The sequence below is a fragment of the Benincasa hispida genome, chromosome 3 (genome assembly GCF_009727055.1).
Source record: "Benincasa hispida cultivar B227 chromosome 3, ASM972705v1, whole genome shotgun sequence".
Lineage (NCBI taxonomy): Eukaryota > Viridiplantae > Streptophyta > Magnoliopsida > Cucurbitales > Cucurbitaceae > Benincasa > Benincasa hispida.
In genome coordinates this window covers 26,606,363-26,623,701 of record NC_052351.1, presented here as the reverse complement: position 1 = coordinate 26,623,701, position 17,339 = coordinate 26,606,363, and the positions used below count along the sequence as shown (strand labels likewise).

At 31.9% G+C, this 17,339-nt stretch overlaps 1 non-coding gene across 1 annotated transcript; it reads left to right on the top strand.

The window, feature by feature from the left end:
* Positions 1-17,026: 17,026 nt before the first annotated feature.
* TRNAE-UUC lies at positions 17,027-17,098 on the top strand. The gene has a single exon. It is a non-coding gene; the product is annotated as a tRNA-Glu (tRNA).
* The last annotated feature ends 241 nt before the right edge of the window (positions 17,099-17,339 follow it).

The window sequence follows — 17,339 nt, the reverse complement described above, 5'->3', positions numbered from 1 at the left end:
TGATCACACAATTGACTGATATTGATAAGATTAGCAGTAAGTCCTTCAATTAACAGTACATCACTAAGAGAGAGAAGACCCAGAAAGGTCAGTTTGCCCTTTCCAACAATTTTTCCATTAGTTCCATCTCCAAAGGTAACACACTTGAAACTCATAGGCTTTAGGTTAGAAATAAAGCTCTTTTCTCCTGTCATGTGCTTAGAATTGTCATTGTCAAAGAACCAATCTTTCTTTGCTAAATACCTGAGGGAAGCTAACACAACATTACATTTATGTTGTACATCTTTTATTCTCCATACCTATTTCATTAGAGGATTATGTGGAAGTCTATTTCTGAAGGGAGGAGACATGTTAAGTTATATTGAGAGATTTATACGGAGTTCCATGTAATTGAAAATAGAAAGGTCTTTTATGACCTCTTTTTCCACAATGGTGACATATCCACGTCTATTTAAACTGATAATTGAGCCTTTTGTTTACACTGCTAGACGAAACTTCTGGCAAGCCATATGATTCAGGATATGCTTTTACAAACTCAATATTCTGATCCCCTTTGAGTTTGGATGATTGTTTATCCCTAATACCCTTTTTTTAGAAGCTATCCTTACATTGTCAATGGTTGTTTTCCCTTCCGACAAAATTCTGTCAAGAGTTTCAGTGCCTGAGTCCAGCTTTTTAACTAACTTACTCATGGAATATTTTTCTGCTTTATCAAGATTCAGTTCACGTTTTAAATATGAAATTGTAGACGTACGTCTATGATTGTTTGCCATTAAAGATTCAATCCTCTCTTTTTTAACATCAAGAACCTTCAAGTTATCCTGCCACTTGTTGAACAGTGTTTGATAAGTGGGATAAAAAAAACAAGGTTGTTCTCACTGTTTTCACTTTCCATGAACACATCAAGTTCAGGATTCTCATAGGACAAAGTGTCGGATGAGTTGTTACTAACAAGTGCCTTAACATCAACTTCAGAGTTGCTAATGCTATTAGGTTCATCATCAAACCAGGTTAGGACGTAACTTTTATTCTACTATTTCAGAAAATTTGGACATTCAGCTTGAAAATGACCATAGTCTTCACATTCTCTACACTTGAAGGTCTTTTCTCTGTTTTAATAGCTGGTGGAACCAGTTTTGTCAGCTTTCATTAAAAACTTTTGAGGTTTAACTGTTTAGGAGTGCGAGTTTCTCCAGATTTAGAACTCTGAGCACTTAGATTTCCCGTTTTCTTCTCAAATAGTTTGAGAATACGATTGAGTTGTTTGAACATGTAAGATATAGAGTCGGCAAGAGAATCATCAGACTTCTTATTAGGATCAACATGCTCTTCTTCAACTGAAGATTGTAAATTCATCCTTTTATTTTGCTTTTCTGGTTTTCCATCCAAAAACATCTCAAAAGTTAACAGAGAGCCAAATAATTCATCAACTTTCATAATGGAAAAGTTGTGAGCTCTCTCGATGGCTATAACTTTCATATCAATTCATCATCTTGCAGTTTAAGATTTTCAAATTTTGATGTCAGCAGTTGCAGTCTATACAACTTGACTTTTGATGTTCCCTCATGAGCAACTAATAGGAATCCTAAGCTTCTTTAGTTGAGGTGCACGTTTAATTAAACACAATATATTGCAATCAACACCATTAAATATAGTACTTAATGCTTATGAGTTCCCAAAAGAAGCTCAATCTTCATCTTCAGACCACTGAATCTTCAGTTTCAAGATTTATTTGTTATTAGCACTCTTCGCAGTTGGATGAACCATTCTATGACTCTTGTCTTTCAGGTTTCATTGTCGATTGATTTCAAAAAGGCTGTCATCTTGGCTTTTCAGTAGGAGTAGTTTGTTCCATTAAGAATTGAAAGATGCGTAGTGGAACTACCTTCCTTAATGTTATCCATGATTGAAGCATCTGAGATAAAGGTGACTTGCTTAGATACCAACTGAAATTTGAAAAGTGGCTATTTGTACTCAATACGCTTGTCTACAATGTGCTAACAATTTTAGAAACAGTAGTAAAAGAACAAAAGAGAATCAAAATAAACATATCAAGTTTGGTAACATAGTTTGGTGATAAACCACTTATGTTTGGGAGATAGTGTGCTCAGGAAAGATACTCCACCGATAAATAAAAGTCAAGCAATTACAACGTGGTACTTATCTAGACTGCAACTGATTACCTAGGCTCCCCTTAGATGTGAGACTCTCTCTCTCTTGAACTTAGGTTCCCCTAAGTATGTAAATATAATGTTGAAACACTTAGGCTTCTCCTAAATGTGTGAGACCCCCTCTAATTTGATGATATCTTTCCTCCAATTTGGGAACTCCCTTTACATAAGAACTTAGGCTCCTCTAAGTATTAAGAACTCCCATATCGATGAATAACACCTTAGGCTCCTCCTAAGGCTTGAGAAATCCTTCTCGATGGACAAAATCTTAGGCTCCCCTTAAGACCAATCAACCTTCATGAATTGAAGTAAAAACAAGTGAAGAACACACCTCCACAAGTAGCTCAAAGAACTTCTACTTGAAAAAATGTAGTGATGTAAGAATTCTGTAAAGCTCTCATGATAATCTCACAAACAACTGATGTGACAACCCTAACAGGAGTACTTCTTGAACTTAAATAGCACAATGATATAATCGAAAATATCCTCATATAAAATTGTCAGCTCACCAAAAAGGAAAATGTCCCAAAAAAATTATTCTACAGAATAAGTTAAATAAAGAAATAAATATTCTGCAGATTTTGCATCTAGAAGAATATCCTCTGAGACAAGATCCACCAAAGACAAAAAACCAAGACAACTCCTCAAAATCCAAGGAGTCAACACCAACAATCTAAGACAAATATATTTAGACAATATCACATTTCTAATATATATAATTAATTACATGATTTATTATAAAGTTTATTTGAATAAGATTCAAATTATAACTTTATAATTTGGAGAATTAATTTGTTTAAATATGATTCAAATGATTAATTATTTATTTGAATTAAATCCATATTAATAAGTAAATTATTTAATTTGAATAAGATTCAAATTAAATAGATGTTGGGAGGATTAATTTATTTGAATGTGATTCAAATAGTTAATTATTTAATTTAAATGAGATTCGAATTAAAGAGATAATGCAAAGAATAAATATTTAAATTCATTTAATATGAGATATTAAATGAATAATTATCTTTTCATATTGGATATTAGTAGATAATAAAATCCTTCAGAGAATAAATATTTAAATATGATTTAAATATTTTAAACCATTTAATATGAGATATTATTTGGCTAGATATTTATTCATATTGGATAATATTAAATATTTAATTAAAAAACTCTGCAGAAGGTTATCTCAATACGATTTAGAGTAATTCATAGAATTCTATATTAGGGCCCAGGGAGTCTTCATAGAAAATACTCTCTATAAGAATAATCTTTTACAATTACTCTGAAACTCTCCCTCTGGAAATTCTCTCAATTATCTTCGAAAAATTCTAATAAAATTCTTCTTCCCTGTTTCCTCTATTCTTTCAAAATTGGTTTACACAAGTTAAATCCTTGTCAGAGTCTTAGCAAGGAAGACCTCGTGGAATTTGAAAAATCTAAGATGGAGATTACCAGTTTCAAGAGAAGATTTTGCAACAGTCACGTGTCGACAATGGTATGGTCTATAACCTTTTTTCTTGTTTACTTATTATTTCAAGAAATCAAAAAAAACCGATCTCATGCTTCTGCCGGAATTCAATTCCCTTCATATTGTTTGATATTTTATTTATTTATGACGCAACCTTATTTTGACAAAGAGGAAAATATTTTCTAGAAATTCTTTCCTTAATTGGACATGATTTCTAAAAGGAGAATAATGACTTTCATTTAGGGCAGTCGCATTTGTTCATCGTGAGAGAGTATCTTTATTCTTGGTAGTTGATTAATACAACATGGTGTTTTGATCTTTGCTCATTTTATTTCGCTGTGTGTATCTATTAGTTGAAACGTTCAATAACTTGAAGATAACTTCTATCTTAGGGGGAGCCTAAGACATCGTTGAAGAGATAGGATTCTCGAACTTAGAGGGAGCTTAAGACTTCATTTTCAAGAAGGATTTCTCCATCTTGTCCTAAGATTCATCAGTAAAGGGAGTTCAAAGAGTTACAAGGAAGATAATCAAGCAGAGAAGAGTCTCACACACATTCGAAAATCGAAGTGTTCAACATTAATATTATCACACTCAAGAGGAACCTAAAGTACAATTGAGAAGGAGTCTCACATCTAGAAGGAGCTTAAGTAACTTATGAGTTTGGCTCTATGTGAGTTACTGTAGTAGTCGGTATATTACAGATAAGTATTACATTGTAATTGCTTAACTCTTTATAATAATGCATTATTTTTCCTGCCCCTCCCTCCCTCCCCCCTCCCTCATATGTAGGTGGTTTATCGTCGAATTGGATAACCAACTCCTGGGTGCCTTTACTTATTTTCTTGTTGTTAGTATTTTGTTGTTACAATACTTGTCAGTGTTTTTTGTTTAACATTCGTATTTCAAGTGACGAGTCATCCCATCATTTTTTTCACATACGCTTTCAATAAATTTTAAAAATAGTCCACATTATTAGTTTATCATCGATTTTATTTCCATTAAGTTAATTAGTCTCTATTAGATTTTTTTATAGAAATTTTGAAAATATATTTTATATAATATATTTATTTATTAAGATTATTAAATTTCAATAAAAATTAACTCTAAATTATTGTATTTAAATTTTGTTGAAAGTATACAAACTAAATGTAAAGTTTACTAAAAGTACAAAAACTAAAATTCGGACAATTAAAATTACAAAGAACAAAATAATATAAAACATAATAATCATCCTTTTATAGCTAATGATTGTACAAACTCGTGCTCATGAAGTTTAAGCGTGGTTTTAGTTTCATCTGGCCCTACATTTCTTGAACTAAAGAACGCAAAAAAGAATTTTTTTAAAAAAAGAAAAACATTGATAATACTACCTAATCCATACCGTAATGATTGGGTTGGATTAAATATTTATAGAGAGAGTCAAGGGGCTTCCGTGGGTGATTCTATGACCACAGGCTGGGTTGGGTTGGATTAAAAAAATCTAAAAATTTAAGAGTTTATAGAATTAGGATTTGTGTGTGTGCGCGCGCGTGCGCGTGTGCGTGTGTGTGTTATATCTAGAGTGTTTTTCTTCCTTTTCTTACTCCTGCATTGATAGATTCATCAATCTCGTTTGTATGGTTAGTTCAATCGCGCGTCACAATATTTTTCTCCATCTCCAATAATGTAATTGTCGGGTTCAATTTTAGTCCCTTGGTAATTTCATCGAATACCTTCTCTGCACTCCACGAAGTATTGTTTTTATCAATCATCTTTTTTTCTAGTTGGGGATCGTTAGTACTTTAGAGACGTTGTGTGGGCAAGCTTCTGGAGCTATATTTCACATTTTGGGGATATACGTGCAAGTTTTATAAAACGTTCTTGATGGAAAAAAATGTGAATGAAAGATCCCACTGAATTGAATTGGGTCCATGAATCTAAGAATAGTGAGAATTCTTGATCTCTCTCAATTCGAAAATCCAGGATTTGAATTGATGTCCTTTCATTGAGTCCTCCTAAATTGCGTTGATTTATCCTAAAGATTGGATTGTTCTGTTCATTTGTTATAATTTGACTTTGCCGATTTATGTGTTATCAACCTTAGTTTTGAAGCTTATGAGCAGCTGTCATATTTGGTAGAGCTTGCAGGAGAAGTGGCGGTGCGATTTTCAACATCTTCTCTTCTTATTCTTTTTAGTTCGATGTTTCTTCTTTTCAAATTTGATATTTTGTGTTATATTTGTGTTGAACTTATGTTTAGTTTCTTCAATTCTCTTCTAAGGTTCTTTCATTTCAAAGGATCTTTGATTCTCTTTGGTGACTTTGTGGGATGTGTTCAGTTTCTTAAGTTTTAGATTGTCAAAGGATGAAATTAAAATGATTTTGTTGGAATTTGAAGAGATTAAGGAGTGTAGATTCACTCATAGAGGTTTGATTTGGATTTCTTTAGTTCATATTTTTGCTGAAGATTGAGAAGTGTTACATACTTTGTGGTAATTTGATACTAAGTAGTTTTTTTTTAAAAAAATTTATATATGATTGTCATCTAATTGCCCTTTGATGTATACTTTGTGATTTTCATATGATTTCTATTAAATATCCTGCTAAAGTATATCAACACTACATTATAGGGGTGTTCATCGGTAACCCGACCAACCCAGAATACCCAACCCAAATTGCAAGGGTTGAGTTGGGTTAGATTTTATTTTGGGTTGGGTTGGGTTGGGTTGGATTAAAAATGTTAAAAAATATTAAATTCGGGTTGGGTCTAGGGTTACCTCATTTCAGGGTCAGGTCAACCCGACCTGAATATATATATGTGTATATATATATAAATAAATAAATAAATAAAAGTTAAAAAAAAAAAAAAAAACTGGTGACCCAACCCAATACAACCCGAAAATTTTGGGTTGGGTTGGGTTGGGTTGACCTTCCAAAAAAGAACTAATAGGGTTCATTATTAGTCAACTCGAATTTTTGGGTTGGTCCACAAAAATCTTCAAACCCAGCCCAACCCGGACTATGTACACCCTACTACATTATATTTAAGAAATGAGTGTATTAGACATCAATCACTAAATACATGAGTTAAAACATAAGTGAATCAATAGTCAATCTAACTGTAATTGACATTCAATTAGTAAATTCATGAGTGTTTCACACATGAATCACTAAATACATGAACTAAAACATGACTAGATCAAAAGTCAATCTAACAATAATCAACATGGAGTCAAATACAATATTTCTTGTGTTTCTTGTTATTTCTTTCTTCTTTTTTTTTTTCCTTTTTTTTTTTTTTGTTGAACTTTCTCCTTTCTCAAATTTTGTCAGTCCCTTTTTTTTCTTTTTGTTTTATTCTTTCTACTTTCACAAATTAGCAATAAGTATAAGATAACAATCACAAACTATTTAGTATAAAATAGATGGAATTCAAATGGTAATCGAAAATTACTTAGACCCTATTTGGTAACCATTTCATTTTTTGTTTTTGATTTTTGAAAATTAAACGTATTTCCTCTATATTTCTTACAATAATTTGCATCTTTTTAAGTATGATGATTTAAGTATTAGCCAAATTTCAAAAACAAAAACTATTTTTTTTAAAGAAAATAAAAATGAAAACAAGTTTTTTAAAGTTAGTTTTTTTTAGTTTTTAAATTTTGCTAGGTTTTATAAATTATTGGTAAAAAGTAGATAACAAAAGAAGAAATTTGGAGGTGAAGTATTGTCTATAGACTTATTTTTCAAAAACAAAAATAAAAAATAAAATGGTTATCAAACGGAACTTTAGTAATTGACAAAAAACGAAATATAATTAGATGAGAATAAGAAATTAGTAATTAAAAAATTGTAAGGTAGAAAGACGACAATCAGATTGCAATTAGAAACAACTTAACAATTGACAAAAAGAAAAAGTAAGATAATCAGATGACAATCAGATTGCAGCCAAAAACTATTTTGTAATTAACCAAAAATTAAGATAATCGAAAGGCCGTCAAAATATACTAGTAATTAACAAAAAATGAAAGATAATTATATGAAAATTAGATAAAAAAAAAAAAAAATAGAAACTACATAGTAATTGATAATCAAATGAAAGATAATCATATGTCAATCAGATGACTATCAGATGATCGGATAACATAATATTGATTTATGTCAAAAACCATAATCACAATCACGAACTACTTAGTATCACATAGAAATTAAATGACAATCACAAACTACTTAGTATCAAATAACAATCAGATAATAATCTGAACAGTAATCAGACATAAATTATATAACAATCAGATAACAATGGATATTTACATGGAAATCAAATATCAATTAGATGCAATCACGCATTTTTAACTGAGGATATTTTTGTCATCCAAGTATTTGGGCTTGATAAAAGCATTGACATGCTCCCTTCTCTTTTTTGCCAAATCTGCTAGTGTCCTATATAAATTTGTTTCTTTTAGTTTTAAGTCTTCTGTTGCCTCCCTTCTCACGTCCCAATCTCATATCCTTAACCTCATTCTTTAGATCTTCACCTTGCTCCTCTCCATCTACTTGTGATCTCAACTTTGTCTCCTTCAATCCCTCACGCTCGTCTATTTTCTTAGTCCCTCATGATCTTCGTTAATTCATGATCTCAGATTCTCAGTTTGCTCATGATTTCACTCTCGCTCAATCTCATCTCAAGCTCGTTTATTCTTAGTTTGCTCATAGTCTCCTCTTATCTTCTCAATTTTAGATCGATTTCATCTCAAATTCACAATCGCTCGTTCAATCCCGTCTCACCGTCTTTTTTCTCTGTCTCCCCTATTGAATGGAAATGTGGATGATATGCGTTGATGAAATTGCATTGTACACTCAAGTTTCCTTAGCGAAATCTAAGTATAAATTTCACTGAGTTTTCTGGTAAGTCCAGAGTCGAACACAGGGACTTGTGAAAACAGGTTGCTTTGGTAATTTTTATGAAAACTTTGCAGTGGCCAAATAAATAAATTGTTGGTTTGTTGTTGATTGCATTAATGAAAAAGTAAACAAATGCGGCGGATTTGAGAAAAGTCAGTTGTGTGATAGATGCACTGAGTATGCGATGAACGGGTTGAGAAGATCGTTAGCTAACATTACTTAGGAATGCGTCAGACTATGCGATCATGCTACCACCATGTACAGTAAGTCATTTTCAATGCAAATGCGATGCTCCTAAGTCTAGGACGCATATGTTGAATGCAAAAGTGTCCATAGAGCTTATCCCTAAGTCTCTACTCTTGTCCTATGCGATGATGCAAAATGCATAAAAGCAAGGTGACCGCATACAATCATATCCTATCTCTAGGATGCATGCGATGCGTTAATAGCAAATAGTGCTTATTCCTAAGCTCTTATCTCTTGTTTATGCATTCTAATCTAACTCTCTCGAGTCTAGATTCTAATCTGACCTTCCCAAGCCTAGATACTGTCCTTAGACTACCCTCTCGAGTATCTCTAATGGATGAATGAAGCACTCATAATACAAGATAATCGCGTAGAGTGAAGATTCCCTAGTTGTGCTAGCTAAATGCTTCTCAACCCATTCAACTAATTTAGCTACCCATACATAACAGAGAGTGAACAAATATAGAGAATTAGAATCCATTTCAATAAATGAATGGAGTACAAAATAACAATGGAAGTTAAAGGTAGAGAGTCTGGTAGCAATTCCTTACTGATTGAGGCTTTTACACTTTAATCTCTATTTGGTTATAAAGATGTTCCCGTTTCTGCAGGCGTCGGCTCTCTCTCTATCCTTGAAGCTTCTGACACTCTCTCAAGCTTACTGAAACGATCTATCGGCACAACCTTCTCTCTCGCGTCCGCCATAAACGAAAAAAAAAACTATGTACAAAGACGTGTGAACTGATTAACTTGTGGAACCTTTTTCTGAAGGTTACCCTTGATATTTATAGAATATCCAGGGTGAACGGTAACTTCACTCTCATGATTGCACAGATGGGACAACTTTAATTCTCCTGACTGATGCATCGAATATTTGTCACCAAAAAGCTTAATGTACTTGTGATCGTTATTGGTTATCAACTTAATTTAGATTCGACTGTCTTCAACTTTCTGTCCCATCACGATTAATTAGCCTTTCACCCAGATACGGTCACCATGTTGCGCTGATCAAGTTATGGCGATCCTTCTCGGGCGAATGTTTGCAAACAGAATCGTCGCAAAGTCTTGCGGTGAAGTTGTGCTCGACCAATGATTTCCTATTATCGCAATTCTGGCATTGCGTCAATGCATATTCTGCATAAAAACACTAAAATCAACTGTTCCTATGCAATGAACGCATGCGACCACAATATTATGAAATTGATGCTTGATGGACGCAATTTAACATGTTTTATCAACACAATTCAACATTGTTTAAGAACTTAGCACTATGAGAACGTGTATTTCTGCCCGTTATCAATAGTTCATCAGTTGGTCATAGCTAAATGATCGCGTGGCATTGTCTATACGATAGGCTGTCATCTTCTACACGATTAAGCATTCGTCTATACGATAGATTGTGTCATCTCACATCTGCTCAATCGTTTACATGATTGTTGTTCTCAGTCTCTTCGTCTAACCATGTCTATATAGAGCCCACAACTCTTGGATTCTCACACCGAGAATACCAAAGTAACCCTTGTTGTGATGTCCTCACTCAACTTGATTAATATCAAGGTTCTAGAGGTCGTTCATTGAGTTCGTGATCAATTTGTTTGTGCTGGTGATCATGTTGCACAGGTCACTGTGTTCGAGGGTTGTGTTACTGAGGATGCTGATAGATTGATCATGGGAGTTTAAAGAATGAGTCTTCAAATGTATGTATATTCTATCCCTTGATTATCTTGTCAGCATGCTGTAATTTTTAGTTATTGCATGACCTGTTAGTTTCTGTTTCTTGTACTGTAATTGTGTATATTCAATGTCGAATGGAATTTGGAACGATCATTTCGCTACTCATGGAAATCCTCATGTCTGATTTTCTTCAGCAACCCGAAAATATTGGGTTGGGTTGGATTGGGTTGAAGATTCAAAATGGAACCGATATGGTTGAGTTAAAGCCAACCCGAAATTTCGAATTGGCCCAAAAAAAGTCTTTAACCTGATCCAACCTAGATCTTGTACATCCTACCTAATGTGAGACTTCACCAAATGATTTATTATTTATTTATTTTATAAATTTCATATAATTTTTAATTATGCATACTGACGAAACGATGAATTGATGTAGGACATTTTTTTAAAATATTGTGTTTGGAAATTATTTAGTGAAATAGAGTTGTTTTTAAACTATTTAGAGATTTGTGGTTGTTTTGAAGATTTTGAGGTTGGGAAAAAGTTTAAAATATTATGTCGAGGGTTGAACCCTCGAATTAAAAATAATTAAAGAACAAGTCGAGGGTTCAACCCTCAACCTAATTGAAGTACATGTCGAGGGTTTAACCCTGACATAAACGTAACCATCCGTCAGCGGTGCCAGTAGCTTTAAACCTTCCCAACACTCTCTAATTCCCTCTTTACTTCCCAACGCCAAAATTAAACTATAGGTCAAGTTACAACCTTTTAAACCCCATCTTCAACTTCTCAAATCACAATTTTGCCTTCTTCATTACTCCGATTGCTCTCTGCCTTCTTTGAACTACCCATCTTCTTCTCCTTCAAAAACTTCTAAAAGATTTTGCTCTCTGCCGGTTTCTTTTCTCTTTCGAAAACTTATAAAAATTCACTCACTTTCTAGTTCTAAATATTCATCTTCCCCCACATTCATCCATCGAATTATGAGGTTTGTACATTTCCTATACAAAATATCATTTTTTTAAAAATAATTGTAAATTTTTGTTTTTATTCTCATACTATTATATTCTTTTTATAGTTTTTGTTGCTGTTTGGGAAACAAGGAACATAAAAAAGGTAACGTTCACAAAATTCTTATATTCTAAATATAATTAAAAATAAATTATATATCCATATTCTCATAATATTTTGTTTTTTTTCATAGTTTTTGTTGCTGGATAACAAATAGAAAAGAAATGAGAGACCATTGTCACTTTGAGGAAAAAAAGTAAAACCGTTATTAAATTTGTGAGTCTACTGTTTATTTATTACTATTTTTTTTTATATATTTAATAGATCTATCATGTTAATTTTTTTAGTAGTTGTTGAATTCAATAATGTTTACATATTGACGTTAGTAGTTCTTTCTATATATATTTTACTAATCTTATTTATATTATGTTATACATACCATGTTAATGTTTTTTTTTTTTTGCTGCATTTTAAATCATATTTGTAACCTCACTTCTTAGGACAACTCTGTAAAAGAACTATGTATTTTGATAGAGTTTTGATGCTCTAATCTTTTTTCATAAGACAGTAACTCATATTGCATATCTAGCCATGATATACCTGGTTTACCTTGGATGCCTACTACCACCGGGTTGTATTCTTCATCTAGACCGAGAAGGACTTGTGAGATGAGGGCTCTTGTCGACACAGGGCTACCGGCTTGTACTAGATTGTCGGAATGAAACTTCATCAGTTTGAGATACTCACTCATTTTTTGACCTCCTTTTCTTGTCTGTTGAAAGAGTTGTCTTAAGTAATCTTCTTCTGTTCTTGATTGAACTCCGAACAGCTTCTGAATAGCCTGCCATAATTCCTTGGCAGTTTCATATCCCATGAGTTGAACAGTCACATCTGGTGCCATCGAATTGTACAACCATCCCAACAAGAGTTAGTCGACTGCAAGCCATGCTTCATACTGTGGGTTGAGTGATCGTTCCTCTGATGAACTCACTCTGTCATCGTTGGTCATTTGAGAGCTTGAAGTCACTTCAGAGGTGGTCAGAATGAACATTGGTGGGCAGGGTATCTGACTAGAGAGGTAACCTTCAAGTTTGTAACTCCTAAGGATCGGCAACGCGAAGGTCTTCCACAGCATGAAGTTCCCTCGTTCAAGCTTTGTGGTGGTGAGTTGATTCAGAAGTTGATTGAGCATCGGTGTGGTGAATTTAACAGGTCCTATGGAGGTGTTATTTCCGGTGAAGGTGGCGTCGGCCATTTTTGGCTCTGATACCAAGTTGAAGATTGAATTTGGCTGGGAATGAACTTTGTCCTTTGGACTTCCCTTGCTATATTTTCTTCTTTTCTCTATATTATTTTCTTAATCATAAATGAATGCTACAGTCGTTTCTTTATACAAGTTTGCCCTAATTCTTACAATAGTAATGATACAAAGAGGAATAAGAATATTACAAGTGGCACACTATGATAGGAGAGTGGTAAACCAATTTTTAACTACCTTAGTGAGTCATCCCTTCTTCCTCCACCTCGGCCTTTCCTTTTTCATTTCTTATTTCTTCTCTAACAATGGCTATTTTCTATCATTTTCTCCTCTTTCCCCATTTGTCTTCTTCTTTACATTGGACAACGCTTTCCACAATCGTCTGTCGCCATCTGTCGCCACGATCATCCGTCGCCATCTTTCGCTAGTCATCTCTTTGCATATCATCGATCCATCCGCCTTCCTCATTACCATCGCCATCACCATGATGGAAGATTACTCACAACAGATCTTGAATTTTTTTGTGATCCAAAGTCTAAAAAAATGAAAGTGATGTTTGAAACTGCAAACCAAAACCTAAACCAATTCAAATCCAAATCAAAACCATGTTGGATAATTATCAAGAGTTTTCAAGAAGCTTATTTATTATTAAGAAGTTTCTTGAAGACAATTTTGGACTGTTAGATCTTACACGTTGTCTAAGATCAATTCATGGTCATTAGATCTTCCACATCTCTAAGACAGTTGGAGTCACTGGACCAATCTACAACAAATGAATGAGATAAAATAGAGAGTTTCTTCTAAGGGAGTTTGGTGAACTCCTATTTACATATAGTAGAATTCTTCTATCCGTTTTTACCCTAATTTGTTTAGGAGTTTTACACATAAAATCACGGTTGTTATTCTCTCATTTCTTCTTCTTCATTATTATTATTCTCAATCTACTTTAGTTGTCATTTTACTCTATGCGATCACAATCCATTTTCTCTACAACCCATGATTGAAAAAACGAAACCCTAACTGGAGAGGGATCAAGTGTTTCACTGTAATACGCCTCGGTTTGACCTCTTATACCAGATCAAAAAGGTAATAATGTCATTTTTGTTCATCACATATTTCAACCAAAAACCAGTGAAGAAGTGTTCCATTGCCAAAATTAAAAGTGGGGGATTTGTTTATGTTTGGGCAGTACAAAAAAAAAAAAAAAAACCAAAATCTCAAATGTTTTCTATGTGCAGCACTACATCCAAAATAAACCCTTCTCCCAATGTATGCTTTTCATATAGGGTTTCAACCAAACCAACTTGATTTTGATTTGATTTCAACTTTGAGATCACCAGGAAACTAAGATTTGGCTGTTTAAAGATGGAATCTTCCATCACGAACGAGAGCGAGGAAGGATGTGTGGATGACTTCAAAGGAGTGATGAGATAAGAGAAGGGAGGTGGCAAGTGGCAGGCAGACAGAACGACGACGAATGGGCGTGACAAACTGAGGAAGAAGAAGAGGAAAATGAGAAGAGAAATGAAGAAGAATAGCCAACTCAACAACAATAATAATATTATTAAATTAATTTATTTGCCGACTCGATCATATACAATCAGCAACTTAATTTCACATTATTTTCTGTCAGTCGACTGATAGGACCATTTAGAATCATTTACCAAATATTGGAGAATTAAAGTTTTTGTTTTGAAACTTTATGGATCAAATTGACACCAAAGTCAAATCTTAATGACAAAAATATATTTTATGATAGTACTATAAATTTTTCCACAACTTATTTTTTTTTGTAGAATTATAAAAATGTCTAAAAAAAAGTTAAAGGTCGGAGACAATATCCTTATTAGTAAGCACTAAATAGCTTTTAATAATAAAAACTCACCCTAACTTTCTGTTAGTCAATTAATAAAAAGGAATTTTTATACATATAGGCTTAATAATAACCTAATACTACACTTATATCTTGAACTTTTCATTTTTTTTTTTTAAATATCATAGTGAACTTCATATTTTCAAGAAAATAAGTGGTATTTTACTATATAACCTTCCTAGCATTAAAAATATATATATATAAAATACAAAAGTGGAAAACTTTTCATATCCCACCTACCTCCATTAATAATTTCTTTTTAATAATTTCATTTCTCTCTCATGCAAAAGTGAAAAAAATTTTCATATCTCATGCACTTTTATGATTTCTTTTTAATAATTTCATTTCTCTCTCATCTTTTCATATTTAACTCACACTTCATCTTCTTCAATTTCTCTCTCAAAACTCACTCCTTCATCTTTTCGTTGCTGCCTTTCTCTCTCCGTCTACTTTGCCACCTCCCTCCATCGATCCACCTTGACATCATTGTCATCTCCCTCCATCCGTCCACCTTGCCATCGTCAACGATGCGCCTACCAAGATCTAGTCATCGCCTCTTCCTCCGATCCATATATATACTGTCCTATGGTGATTTTTTGTTTTTAATATTTAGGGTGGTTTTTTATATGTATTGTGATATATTTTTTTTCGATATATAAGATGATTTTTCGATATATATTGTGATATATATCTTTAGTTTTTTATTGAGATTTTCTTTGTTATGATATATATACTAATATATATTGAACATTAAGTTCATTTGTGATATATATATATTTGTTTCAAATCTTACTAGTATATTTCATATATTGTTTAGCAAACATCTAAGCAAATGTTCTAACATATATTTAAAAATAACCATGAATCTAAACTATGGTATATATAAAAATAATAATTTTACTAGTATATCTAAAAATAATATTGAAAAATGGTTTACCATTTTACTAGTATATTTCATATATCAAAGTAACAAAATATTGATACCTAATTAGAAGTGCATATATATCATAATATTTGGGATATATACATCAAATAAACAATAAAATATATTGACATGCATATCAAAAAGTATTTGAGTTCTAAGATATATTTAAAAAAATCATGAATATTTGAGTAGATATAAAATATATTTACCGATATATTTCATAATTTTTTTAGAATGTTTCCAAATAAACAAACGAATATATTACATGTACAAGTGAACAAACATGAATCAATCACATAATATAAAAGATCAACATAGAAAACGAAATGGTGATTTATGTCAAAAACTAAATCAATCTCTATTTATATATTGTGGTATATTTCATATATTTGTTAGAATATTTGAAAATATTTGAGGTATATTTTAAATGTCCATGAATCCGGGGAAAAAAAAATATGTGAAACCAATGAAAATAGAAAATAAAACATCATTAAATGCATTTTTTCTCTCCAATTAAATTAAATAAAGGAAAATTTTTCAAATTTTCTCTCTTCATTTGAAAATGTTATAAAATCATATTAAATACATTTTCTCTCTCCATAATAAATGCAGTTTCTCTCTCCATCATTATCTAACGAGGAAAAACAAAAATTTAAAAAAAAAAATTATACAAAAAAAACAATTATGCATGAAAATTATTTTTTAAAAAAGGATGAATCTATCCACAATAATTACAAAAAGCCTTCATTAACCAAATATAAAAGAAAAGATATTTTTGAAAATTATGATCAAAGATGATTATTTATGTAAAAATCTCTAACAAAAAACTGACTCATGGACCAAAATACTATCAACCCCAAATATGATGGACCAAACATGTAATTTTTCAATAATATTTCTATAACTTGTTGAAAATCTCTCTGGTCTTTCTGTCTTGAATTTTGTTCCATGTACTATTAATTATCCAAATTTACCTGGTATACATATTCACTAACTACTAAGAATACTCTTTATTTTTAGTTTGTATTCTTTCATGAAAATTATTTTAATTATTTACCCAATTATGCTCTCAAATAATCTTTTAGCTTTGAAATAACTAGCTTTATTATTTAACCAAATTCAGACTTCAAAAATTAAAACGTAGAATTTGAAAATTCAATAACCAAAATACAACCAAACTCAAACCTCATAGACATAATCTAATAGCGTAATGTTTTCATATGTTTTTTTTTGTCTTTTTAACTATACATCATTTGAAAGTTTAAACAACAATAATAGAAAAAAGTATCATATGTCCGTTCAATTTTCAAACATGCCCATATTTGAACTTGATACTAAAATGAAATAGATAAAAATAAAGTTTATATTAATTTGTCATTTTTGAACCTTCAAAATTTTAAAATTTAGCCTCCGTACATTCAACAAAACAACAATGAATTTCCATTTAGTAAAATGAAAATAGTAACAAAATATATGTTAGGTAAAATTTAGTTCGAAGAGTTCTCAACATTCCGTTGTCGTCCAGCGGTTAGGATATCTGGCTTTCACCCAGGAGACCCGGGTTCGATTCCCGGCAACGGAACTTTTTTTATTCATTATTGATGTGTTTTTCCTCCCCTCTTGTTTAATAAGAAAAAAAACCTTCAGTTTGATGAAGTATATATACTTCTTTTTATAAGATGATGAGATATATATGGAAGATGTGAAAATCAAAATATGTAAGATCTTTTTTTGTACTCTAACAAGGGTTATATTCAAAATATTTCGACCATTGAGGAAAATAAATTTATTAAAATAATAAATACAATTTTTCAAAATAAATA